This window comes from Coregonus lavaretus (genome assembly GCF_964263955.1).
Source record: "Coregonus lavaretus genome assembly, chromosome: 31".
Classification (NCBI taxonomy): Eukaryota; Metazoa; Chordata; class Actinopteri; order Salmoniformes; family Salmonidae; genus Coregonus; species Coregonus lavaretus.
Window position 1 is genome coordinate 28343922 of NC_140018.1, and position 12857 is coordinate 28356778.

Below are 12857 nucleotides of genomic sequence, written 5' to 3' on the forward strand. Positions count from 1 at the left end.
GGTTTGGTCTGCAACACTGCAGAGAATCACCTAAGGGAATCATAGACCCAGAGGCTCTATTCCAAAAGACTGTCCCGAACCAGGTCTGAGTAATAGTGCATACCACACCTGGGATCATATTATCCACTCGTTTCAGACTCTAACCATTGTAAAGTGATGTTTAATTTTTCAATTATGAACATGGCACATGTTCTTACAGAATACCATACATTAATATTTCAAGTCTCTGGCAACATATGTTTGAAAATGTATGATATGCTGTTTAGCTCTGGCTCGGGATCAAAGCGTAGGGAGACAATATTGATCTCTATCTGGGTGAAAAGGCTCTGGGTCCATTTGTTGATTGAGTTTGGCTTTAATGAACCCCCAGCATAGCCTGACTTGTCTCTGTGTCTTTGGCCTAGCGCTTTGCCTTGAACTCTGAGGTATCCCCCTGACCATTTGTTTTTCCTACTCATTGTCTGTCTGCCACATCTGTAACCCCTCTCTGTGGCCTGAGGAGACCCATATGCAGATGCACTATGCACTGTGCTCTCATAGCCACATGTTCATGTTGAGACCTCTATTATTTAACGCATCATAGATTCAGTGTGAACTTGCTTGCGTAAATGACTCTACAACATCATTTCATGAGTTAAAAATGAGATCAGAAATGGCAGGAAAGTAAGCATGTAGTATGACCAGGCTAAACCAAAATTGTTCCAGGTTAAATAGGTTCAACAAGGTCATTTTGTGGAATCGGTTGTTTACAGGTAAATTGTATTCCGTAGAAGAGCTCAGTCAGAGCCGGTATAGCACGTCTAACGTCTGGCTCAGTCAGAGCCGGTATAGCACATCTAACGTCTGTGTCCTGTATGCATTGTCTCAGGTTCAATATGAATATCCCATTGAACTGATGGAAGCCAGATTGTCCTTATCTTGGCCTCTGAGAGTAACAGCTTTTCTCAGCCGCTGACTTCACTGTCCTATCAACAGTGAGGGAAAAAAGTATTTGATCCCCTGCTGATTTTGTACGTTTGCCCACTGACAAAGACATGATCAGTCTATAATTTTTATGGTAGGTTTATTTGAACGGTGAGAGAAAGAATAACAACAACAAAAATCCAGAAAAACGCATGTCAAAAATGTTATAAATTGATTTGCATTTTAATGAGGGAAATAAGTATTTGACCCCCTCTCAATCAGAAAGATTTCTGGCTCCCAGGTGTCTTTTATACAGGTAACAAGCTGAGATTAGGAGCACACTCTTAAAGGGAGTGCTCCTAATCTCAGCTTGTTACCTGTATAAAAGACACCTGTCCACAGAATCAATCAATCAATCAGATTCCAAACTCTCCACCATGGCCAAGACCAAAGAGCTCTCCAAGGATGTCAGGGACAAGATTGTAGACCTACACAAGGCTGGAATGGGCTACAAGACCATCGCCAAGCAGCTTGGTGAGAAGGTGACAATAGTTGGTGCGATTATTCGCAAATGGAAGAAACACAAAATAACTGTCAATCTCCCTCGGCCTGGGGCTCCATGCAAGATCTCACCTCATGCAGTTGCAATGATCATGAGAACGGTGAGGAATCAGCCCAGAACTACACGGGAGGATCTTGTCAATGATCTCAAGGCAGCTGGGACCATAGTCACCAAGAAAACAATTGGTAACACACTACGCCGTGAAGGACTGAAATCCTGCAGCGCCCGCAAGGTCCCCGTGCTCAAGAAAGTACATATGCAGGCCTGTCTGAAGTTTGCCAATGAACATCTGAATGATTCAGAGGAGAACTGGGTGAAAGTGTTGTGGTCAGATGAGACCGAAATCGAGCTCTTTGCCATCGCCGTGTTTGGAGGAGGAGGAATGCTGCCTATGACCCCAAGAACACCATCCCCACCGTCAAACATGGAGGTGGAAACATTATGCTTTGGGGGTGTTTTTCTGCTAAGGGGACAGGACAACTTCACCGCATCAAAGGGACGATGGACGGGGCCATGTACCGTCAAATCTTGGGTGAGAACCTCCTTCCCTCAGCCAGGGCATTGAAAATGGGTCGTGGATGGGTATTCCAGCATGACAATGACCCAAAACACACGGCCAAGGCAACAAAGGAGTGGCTCAAGAAGAAGCACATTAAGGTCCATTAATCCCATAGAAAATCTGTGGAGGGAGCTGAAGGTTCGAGTTGCCAAACGTCAGCCTCGAAACCTTAATGACTTGGAGAAGATCTGCAAAGAGGAGTGGGACAAAATCCCTCCTGAGATGTGTGCAAACCTGGTGGCCAACTACAAGAAACGTCTGACCTCTGTGATTGCCAACAAGGGTTTTGCCACCAAGTACTCATGTTTTGCAGAGGGGTCAAATACTTATTTCCCTCATTAAAATACAAATCAATTTATAACATTTTTGACATGCATTTTTCTGGATTTTTTTGTTGTTATTCTGTCTCTCACTGTTCAAATAAACCTACCATTAAAATTATAGACTGATCATGTCTTTGTCAGTGGGCAAACATACAAAATCAGCAGGGGATCAAATACTTTTTTCCCCCACTGTATCTGTGGCTACACAATCAGCTGGAAAGCCCCTCTCTCATTTCTTCACTTTTTCTCTCTCAGACAAGATAATCATTCTCTCTCTTTGAGTGCTTTACATTTTTTTACATTTTAGTCATTTAGCAGAGGCTCTTATCCAGAGCGACTTACAGTAGTGAGTGCATACATTTTCGTACTTTTTCATACTGGTGATCTGTCGTAATACTTAAATGTACATATTGTCATTAACCAGTCATTAAAGCCCTGCTTACTCCTAAGCCCAATAAACGGTATCGGTCCTTGAATGGAGCCTTGAGGAACACCAGACACTGATAAAGCCCAGTGGTACATACATGTGTGTGTGTGCATAATGACTAGAGAGACATCTAAGGTCACTTAAAGGCAGCGCTCCTGAGTCCATTCTCATTACAATTCTTCATTAGCCCTCTAATAGTGATCTCTGTTTCAATCCATTCCTACATTCTCACTCTGCTATTCTATAATGAAGCATTAACATGTTTCTATCGCTGTAGTTTGGCTCGGAATGAACTGCCACCTTCGTTGTGATATCACAGATTTTCGCTGAATATCAATGAGACCTACAGTATGTGCTCACTTCAACATATCTGTTATTTATATATCTTTGTATTATTTATTTAAATACAGTATTAGGGAAAAACATCTCTATAAATTCTGGCACCACCTTAACAGCTCTCTGCCCAGCCCTCTCAGATGTCTGTCTGCGCCTCTCAATGATTCAGTTTCATTAATCTACTACAATTAATTTACCTAAAGCCCCAGACCAAATCCATCTAACAGGCTGAGGAAATAATTCCCTTGATGGCAAAGAGAACATGTACTACATGGATCCCTACGTCACTTTTGTAATTTCAATACATGACTTCATGATTTAATAGAAACAGTTGAACAATTACCCATGGCGCCCTCCAGGTGGTTGAATAAGCATATTTCTGTTATTTCCAGTGGGAGGGAGAGAAATCTAGCTGCATGAAGAGAACCATGCAGGATTCTGAGAGCATTGAGTTGAGGAAATTGCAACTTAAGTATAATGGAATAGTCATCTGGGTTGACCTTCATGTTGCTGTGAGTGGAGGGCTCTGCTCCCTCATTATAGAGAAATTGCAAAGATGAATGTATGCATTTATAGGAACATACAGCAGGCACTGGGGGCCACACATGTCTGTCTGTCTGTCTGTCTGTCTGTCTGTCTGTCTGTCTGTCTGTCTGTCTGTCTGTCTCTCTCTCTGTCTGTCTGTCTGTCTGTTAATATAGGAGCACTATTAAAACATATCAACCCCTCACTATATAGGACTGCCTTTAAAAAACAACAAATCCCTTTGAAAACTGCCTATGTGGCATCGATTCGAGTCAGACTCCTCTATTCTAGTGTCAAAATGTAATACAAAGTGTAAATAGGATAATTTTGGTCATAAAGTCAGTCTTGTCTAAAACTGAGTTTGGAACATCCGTTCGTCATAACGGGTAAATTAAGGTTGGGTTTTGATTTGACGATGTCCATTTGCCCACTTATATGGGGTAACAGCAGCAGTGATTGCTCTCTATCCAATAGCATAGACAGTGATACAGACCTGCCCAGCAGCGCCCACTTTGTTTACATAAGACAATAACACGTCGCACATTTATTTACTTGAGAAATACTGCACCAAACACCTTTGTTAGATGTAAAATTGTTGGTTCAATTATTTGATTTCCATTTCTCTAGAGATAAATCAGATCCAGCCTGAACTGTGCGATGTAGTAGGGAGTTTTAGTTTCCAACAGGCCAATATTCTACATAGTTTAGCGCATAAAATGTGGTAATTAACTACAATGACCATAATCCATTGCGCATCTACATGTTCGGTCTGTGTTTCTTTTACGCCTGCTACAGAAGAGACAGAAGAATGTGCGATTGTGAGGGTATATAGAGAGCAGCTATTGCTTAGCGAGGTATCTCTACCTGAAAATACATGATCTAAGTGATTGATAGTTGGTATTCAGCAGTCATAAATGTATGCCTTATTTACTTTTAAGAACTACACTATTGTGTTTTTGTCAGACAGCATACGCAGCAGCTTTATAGAGATGAGATGATGACTTGGAATTAAATAAAAAAGTCATCAAATAAAACAAATATAATATACACAACAACTGAAATATTTTATTAAAGTAAAGTAATGTGAATAAATGATGGTTAATTAGTGATAATCAGTAATGGGCTGTCACTACCATCATGGGACTTTTATAACTTATTATACTTATTCTACATTTACATTTTAGTCATTTAGCAGACGCTCTTATCCAGAGCGACTTACAGTTAGTGAGTGCATACATATTTTATTTTTCATACTGGCCCCCCGCGGGAATCGAACCCACAACCCTGACGTTGCAAACGCCATGCTCTACCAACATCCCTGCCGGCCATTCCCTCCCCTACCCTGGACGACACTGGGCCAATTGTGCGCCGCCCCATGGGTCTCCCGGTCACTGCCGGCTACGACAGAGCCTGGATTCGAACAAGGATCTCTAGTGGCACAGCTAGCACTGCGATGCAGTGCCTTAGACCACTGCGCCACTCGGGAGACATTCTGTGTTAAAGTATTCAACCCACATAATGGATAGCGCATTTAATGTTTAAAAAAATTATCGAAATTGAAAACCGTGATAATTTTTGTAATAATCGAACCGACCTCAAAAAGCATTAATCTCTCAGCACTTAGGAACAGAAAAACACAGTGCCAATCGACGTGTTCAGTGGCTCTTTAAAGCCATGTTTGACATTTGCCGGGCTATACCTCTACAAATATATTTCTTATTGCAAGCTACTTCATTTGGTAATTTATCATTAAAGCCATGCTCATCCTCAGAGTAATTATAGACATCTGTCCTAATGGTACACAGTAACACCGTGTTCTCTCCCGTTCCTCGTAGCCTTGCTACTATCCTGCTTTGGAGACTTGGGCTTGCGTCCCAAATGGCACCCTATTCCCTATATAGTGCACTATTTTCTGACCAGATCATAAGTAGTGCAATATAAAGGGACGAGGGTACCATTTGGGACGCAACCCTAGTATTACAGCAGCAGACAGAGCTTGTTTACGACCAGCAAATGCAATTATAGAGAGTGATTCTGATTTTCTGAATGGAAACTATGTTGTATGTTTGTTTGTTTTCGAGACAGAAACTTTAGTAAGACTCTGGCCATGCTGCTCCCATGATGAAGAAACTCATTTAACTCATGTTCTTAACCACAGCAAGGTACAGCATATCATCTTGTTGGCTTAATACTGTAAGCGTAGGCCTATATGCTTTCAAAGAACGATAAGGTATACAAATATAAGGTGTTGTCATTGGGGTGTTGGCGCTCAGCACTGTAGTTCTATTGTTTGTTGAATAAATACTTGTTTCAGTATAGGAATGGGTAGGGAATAACAAGACAAGTTATTCGGATGAGAGTTGATATTATCAAAGAGACCCCCAGTTTAAATGAATTCCTAATCTATCTCTTTCTTCTCTCTTTCTCCCGTATCTCCTCTCCCTCTCCCTCTCCCTCTCTATCTCTCTCTCACACACACATAGACTGTACATGTTACATTACTCAGGTTTGTAAGAAATGTATTCATATTACTCACTCACATCATCTCAATAGCAGCAACATCAGCATGCTCATTACCTGCGGTGCTCATTTTTTGCACAGGGCCTCTGGAGGACGAACCTCTTACATCATGGTTGTCTATGTGTAATTTTAATGAATAAGATTATAGCCTTGCTTTGGAAAATATATGAATTCCATATAAATGTCATGTTGAACAGGTTTTGATGAATGGCCTGTACAGTGGCATCATTACTTAAAGCCTATATAATGCCTCTGAATGTGAATTTCTACTAGTGGCTCTGAGGAACAACAGGATTTGTCATAGAGACCCATGATTAATGCCCAGTGGATCTTGAATGTAGTAATGAGCCATTGAATCTGATTCTGTGTCAGAGCCGATGAAGGAAATGACTCACTGCACACTAGACTGGCATTTCCTACCAATCAAAGGAGCTCAGTGAGGCCCGTCTTCTAAAAGACAGCAAGGAGACTTCGAATTACATCTTTCCTAAGCACAGGAGACTGGGTTTTGTAGTTTACTGAAAATGAAACTGCTAGGTTTTCAACTTGATTCTCCTCTAAAGGGAAGATGGCGTAGTGAACGATGTCAAAACAGTCAAACCTTTATTTTTTCCTTTGTGTTGTCCGTTAAGACACCTCACATCATCCTCCAATCCGTGAAAATGTCTGGAAAGAAACAGAAGCATGTACGTCTGAGGAGGAGTGTGTTGTAATGGCAACCAGGGTGTATGTGTGGGGGAGGCGGTTCGGTCTTCCTGTTTCTGGTATGAGTCATGTGACCTCTCTCTTGTCATGAGTGTGGCGCTCTCAGCTTTGTTTCGTGCTGAGAGAGAGAGAGAGAGAGAGAGAGAGAGAGAGAGAGAGAGAGAGAGAGAGAGAGAGAGAGAGAGAGAGAGAGAGAGAGAGAGAGAGAGAGAGAGAGAGAGAGAGAGAGAGAGAGAGAGAGAGAGAGAGAGAGAGAGAGAGAGAGAGAGAGAGAGAGAGAGAGAGAGAGGGGGAGAGAGAGAGAGAGAGAGAGAGAGAGAGAGAGAGAGAGAGAGAGTGAGAGTGAGCCCGGGGGCTGTTTTGCCCCTCCGCTCCCTGCTGTCAGTCCCCTCTCTGCATATGGCTCCTCAGAGACACAGAGAGAGAGGAGACATCACAGAGCCCATCATGATGCTGTCATCGCCCCCTCTCCTTCAGAGCCCCCTAAGCTGGAACGCATCTTACCACCATGTCGTAGGTGACTGAAACCATCCACTGTTTTGTCCTACACAAGCCCTACTGTAAAGTGTTCTATGTGTGTGTGTGTGTGTGTGTGTGTGTGTGTGTGTGTGTGTGTAACACATACTGTACTGTAGTAGCACATACTGTACTGTAGTAGCACATACTGTACTGTAGTAGCACATACTGTACTGTAGTAACACATACTGTACTGTAGTAACACATACTGTACTGTAGTAACACATACTGTACTGTAGTAGCACATACTGTACTGTAGTAACACATACTGTACTGTAGTAGCACATACTGTACTGTAGTAGCACATACTGTACTGTAGTAGCACATACTGTACTGTAGTAACACATACTGTACTGTAGTAGCACATACTGTACTGTAGTAGCACATACTGTACTGTAGTAACACATACTGTACTGTAGTAGCACATACTGTACTGTAGTAACACATACTGTACTGTAGTAGCACATACTGTACTGTAGTAGCACATACTGTACTGTAGTAACACATACTGTACTGTAGTAGCACATACTGTACTGTAGTAGCACATACTGTACTGTAGTAACACATACTGTACTGTAGTAGCACATACTGTACTGTAGTAGCACATACTGTACTGTAGTAGCACATACTGTACTGTAGTAACACATACTGTACTGTAGTAACACATACTGTACTGTAGTAGCACATACTGTACTGTAGTAACACATACTGTACTGTAGTAACACATACTGTACTGTAGTAGCACATACTGTACTGTAGTAACACATACTGTACTGTAGTAACACATTGAACTCTAATAGGCTGTGTGCAGGTGTGTGCGTGCGTGCGTGCGTGTGTGCGTGTGTGTGTGTGTGTGTGTGTGTGTGTGTGTGTGTGTGTGTGTGTGTGTGTGTGTGTGTGTGTGTGTGTGTGTGTGTATGTGTGTGTGTGTGTGTGCGTGTGCGCGCGTGCTTGTGTATGTGCATGTGTGCATACGTACATTGTGTATGTGCATATGTGTGTGCATATACAGTGTAGTTCGAAATTATTGACATCCTTGATAAAGATTAGCAATAATGACTCTATAAAAATGTGGGAAATATATTATTTTATACTAATACAATTGCTCAGAGAAAGAGATTTTGTTTAACAAGTAATATTTTCTTTCTCAAAAAGGTAAGGGCCAAAATTATCAACTCTTTATAAATAAACTAGCCAACATTTTTGTATTTGGTCCCATTTTGCTAGCACGCAATGACTACATCAAGCTTGTGGCTATAGAAACTTGTTGGATGCATTTGCAGTTTGTTTTGGTTGTGTTTCAGATTATGTTTTGCCCAATAGGAACTGAATGATGAATAATGTATTGTGTCATTTTGGAGTCACTTTTATTGTAAATAAGAAGAGAAGATGTTTCTGAACACTACATTGTGGATACATTATGGATAATCATGAATTAATCGTGAATAATGATGAGTGAGAAAGTTACAGAGGGTCAAAGATCATACCCCCAAGACATGATAACATCTCACCATTACCAATAACAGGGTAGGTTAGCATGTCTTTGACCCTCTGTAACTTTCTCACTCAGAATTATTATATTATTGCTCATCTTTATCAAGGGTGTCAATCATTTCAGACCCCACTGTATGTACAGAATATGTAATGTTACAACCATGATGTGGAAACTGTAGAGCTGAGAACTGACTCCTCTTCAGCCTCATTAGTGTTAATCAGTGCCACTCAGATCAGTATTAGTGCTTCAGGAGAATGGAGTTGTGGTAAGCCCTGGAGTCAGCTCTGTTGACGGGTGTCGGAAACTCATCACCACACTACTGCGCTTTTGATCTGTGCAGGAGTGTTAGTCACAAAGCCGGTTAGCTGCATCGGTTAGCGAAAAGCGCTACAGTTGAACAAATGAACCTTGAAAAAAGAAAAAGAGCTTTGCATCCCTCAGCAATTCTAATCAGAATGCGACCATAACCAGCTATTTTGTGGTGCGTGCGTGCGTGCGTGTGTGTGTGTGTGGGTGTGTGTGTGTGTGTGTGTGTGTGTGTGTGTGTGTGTGTTTATCCCTTGTTTTCCTTTCCCCACTGCGAAACAGACTTCTGAAATCGAAGCAAGGCGAATGCACATTCCTGGGTTAGAAATGGCATGTTTGAATTGTTATGAACCTTGTAACCACATCTGGAAACATTATTCTTGGAAGACAGGTCATTATCCTGCAGAGCCAACTGAGAGATGTTTGGTGGAAATAAAAAATGAAACAATAATTCGGGCTGACCACTCAGACAACTACTGTAAATGTCTGGACAGGGGTTCCAAACCGGCCCCCGCATGGAAAACATATGATATCCTAGCCTGGAATGATCTCTGGTATAGTAACAGTTAGTTTTTTTACCAGGAGAGGTAAGGGCCAGAACTCTATCCCTCAGGTAGTTGATGACTACATAGTGTGGACTGTAGTAAAACCTGATGGCACTGTTTGATACACATTACTCATAGGAAATGGACATGGCAGTGCAGCAGAGTAGCTTTTTCCTCCGACTGAGATCCAGAGTGTCCAGTCGGTCAGACAATGGTGTCAAGCTGGTTGAGAAGACAAGGCAGCCACACCAGCACACCCTGTCCACTTCCATTTACAAGACAGGAGTTTCCATTTTCAACAGAGACATTTCCATTTGCAAGGGGAGAACTCTCCATTCTCACCAGTAGTGTCGTCCCCCCTGAGGCGAGGCGGTGTGTTAGAGTCGTGTTACTGATATTATATTTGCCTGTCTGACTGAGAGCCAAGACTGTTTCAAATGTGGCACAGTGTCAGAAGGTTAAGGAATGCACGGTCTGGCCAGTCACAAGGGACTCAATTTAATGTGACTGATCACTACATGTATACAAAGTGGTCTGTGTTCGACGTGAAGAACCAGGAAAGGAAGTAGGGGTTGTCGGGTAAGCAAACCCAGGGCATGAAAGAGTCATATGACTTCTCTGCGGAAAGATAGGCATAAAACTATCAATCACCAGGGGGTGAGCAGAGGGGAAAGTTGGGCTGGCACCGACTTCATGCAAATGCGCAGCCGGTTCCCAATGCAGGGCTTCTTAGGATGATGTGTGTTTTGAAAGAACTAAACTCAGGGTCATGTCAGGATGAGCCTGCAGGAAGGGTACCACATGAGGGAGGAGGATGTCTTCCCTGTAACGCACAGCGTTGAGATTGCCTGCAATGACAACAAGCTCAGTCCGATGATGCTGTGACACACCGCCCCAGACCATGACGGACCCTCCAAATCGATCCCTCTCCAGAGTACAGGCCTCGGTGTAACGCTCATTCCTTCAACGATAAACGCGAATCCAACCATCACCCCTGGTGAGTCAAAACCGCGGCTCGTCAGTGAAGAGCACTTTTTGCCAGTCCTGTCTGGTCCAGCGACGTTGGGTTTGTGCCCATAGGCGACGTTGTTGCCTGTGATGTCTGGTGAGGACCTGCCTTACAACAGGACTACAAGCCCTCAGTCCAGCCTCTCTCAGCCTATTGTGGACAGTCTGAGCACTGATGGAGGGATTGTGCGTTCCTGGTGTAACTCGGGCAGTTGTTTTTGCCATCCTGTACCTGTCCCGCAGGTGTAATGTTCGGATGTACCGATCCTGTGCAGGTGTTGTTACACGTGTTCTGCCACTGCGAGGATGATCAGCTGTCCGTCCTGTCTCCCTGTAGCGCTGTCTTAGGCATCTCACAGTATGGACATTGCAATTTATTGCCCTGGCCACATCTGCAGTTCTCATGCCTCCTTGCAGCATGCCTAAGGCACGTTCACGCAGATGAGCAGGGACCCTGGGCATCTTTCTTTTGGTGTTTTTCAGAGTCAGTAGAAAGGCCTCTTTAATGTCCTGAGTTTTCATAACTGTGACCTTAATTGCCTACCGTTTGTAAGCTGTTAGTGTCTTAACGACCGTTCCACAGGTGCATGTTCATTAATTGTTTATGATTCATTGAACAAGCATGGGAAACAGTGTTTAAACCCTTTACAATGATGATCTGTGAAGTTATTTGGATTTTTACGAATTATGTTTGAAAGACAGGGTCCTGAAAAAGGGACGTTTATTTTTTTGCTGAGTTTATCTAGTCACGCAGTAGCTGTGATTTAGTCATGATTTAGCTCTGATTTAGCAGCAAACCCTGCGGAAGTGAAAAGTCATTATGTGATGGAAAACAGACCGGTAGGCTCTATCTGTGTTCATTACTTGGTTTCTATAGTGATTTAAAACGGTTTCATTTGATCATTTATAATGTTCTTCAGTTGTTTCACATTGAATAGTCACTTACTCAATAAAATAAAATAAAATAAAATGTTATTGGCCACATGCGCCGAATACAACAGGTGCAGACATTACAGTGAAATGCTTACTTACAGCCCTTAACCAACAGTGCATTTATTTTGTAATAAAAAAGTAAAATAAAACAACAACAAAAAAGTGTTGAGAAAAAAAGAGCAGAAGTAAAATAAAATAACAGTAGGGAGGCTATATATACATGGGGGTACCGGTGCAGAGTCAATGTGCGGGGGCACCGGCTAGTTGAGGTAGTTTAAGTAATATGTACATGTGGGTAGAGTTAAAGTGACTATGCATAAATAATTAACAGAGTAGCAGCAGCGTAAAAATATGGGGTGGGGGGTGGGGGTGGGGGGGCATTGCAAATAGTCTGGGTAGCCATGATTAGCTGTTCAGGAGTCTTATGGCTTGGGGGTATAAGCTGTTGAGAAGTCTTTTGGACCTAGACTTGGCACTCCGGTACCGCTTGCCGTGCGGTAGCAGAGAGAACAGTCTATGACTAGGGTGGCTGGAGTCTTTGACAATTTTGAGGGCCTTCCTCTGACACCGCCTGGTATAGAGGTCCTGCATGGCAGGAAGCTTGGCCCCAGTGATGTACTGGGCCTTACGCACTACCCTCTGTAGTGCCTTGCAGTCGGAGGCCGAGCAGTTGCCATACCAGGCGGTGATGCAACCAGTCAGGATGCTCTCGATGGTGCAGCTGTATAATTTTTTGAGGATCTGAGGACCCATGTCAAATCTTTTCAGTCTCCTGAGGGGGAATAGGCTTTGTCGTGCCCTCTTCACGACTGTCTTGGTGTGTTTGGACCATGATAGTTCGTTAGTGATGTGGACACCAAGGAACTTGAAGCTCTCAACCTGTTCCACTACAGCCCCGTCGATGAGAATGGGAAGGTGCTCCGTCCTCTTTTTTTTCCTGTAGTCCACAATCATCTCCTTTGTCTTGGTCACGTTGAGGGAGAGGTTGTTCTCCTGGCACCACACGGCCAGGTCTCTGACCTCCTCCCTATAGGCTGTCTCATCGTTGTCGGTGATCAGACCTACCACTGTTGTGTCGTCGGCAAACTTAATGATGGCGAGGACAGAACATCAAGACAGAACATTGGTCCAAACGTGCCGTTGTTTGAGTGTAAAAGATCCCCTTTTGCAGAGAGAACCTGTCCTTTCGATTCT

The 12857-nt window shown here is 43.0% G+C and overlaps 1 protein-coding gene across 1 annotated transcript in view; it reads left to right on the top strand.

Annotated features, from left to right (window-relative positions):
- bach2b (BTB and CNC homology 1, basic leucine zipper transcription factor 2b) overlaps window positions 1-12857 on the top strand; it is a gene marked incomplete at its 3' end in the record, with an annotated part of 120724 nt that overhangs the window by 76265 nt on the left and 31602 nt on the right. The gene's annotated exons all lie outside the window — the stretch shown is intronic.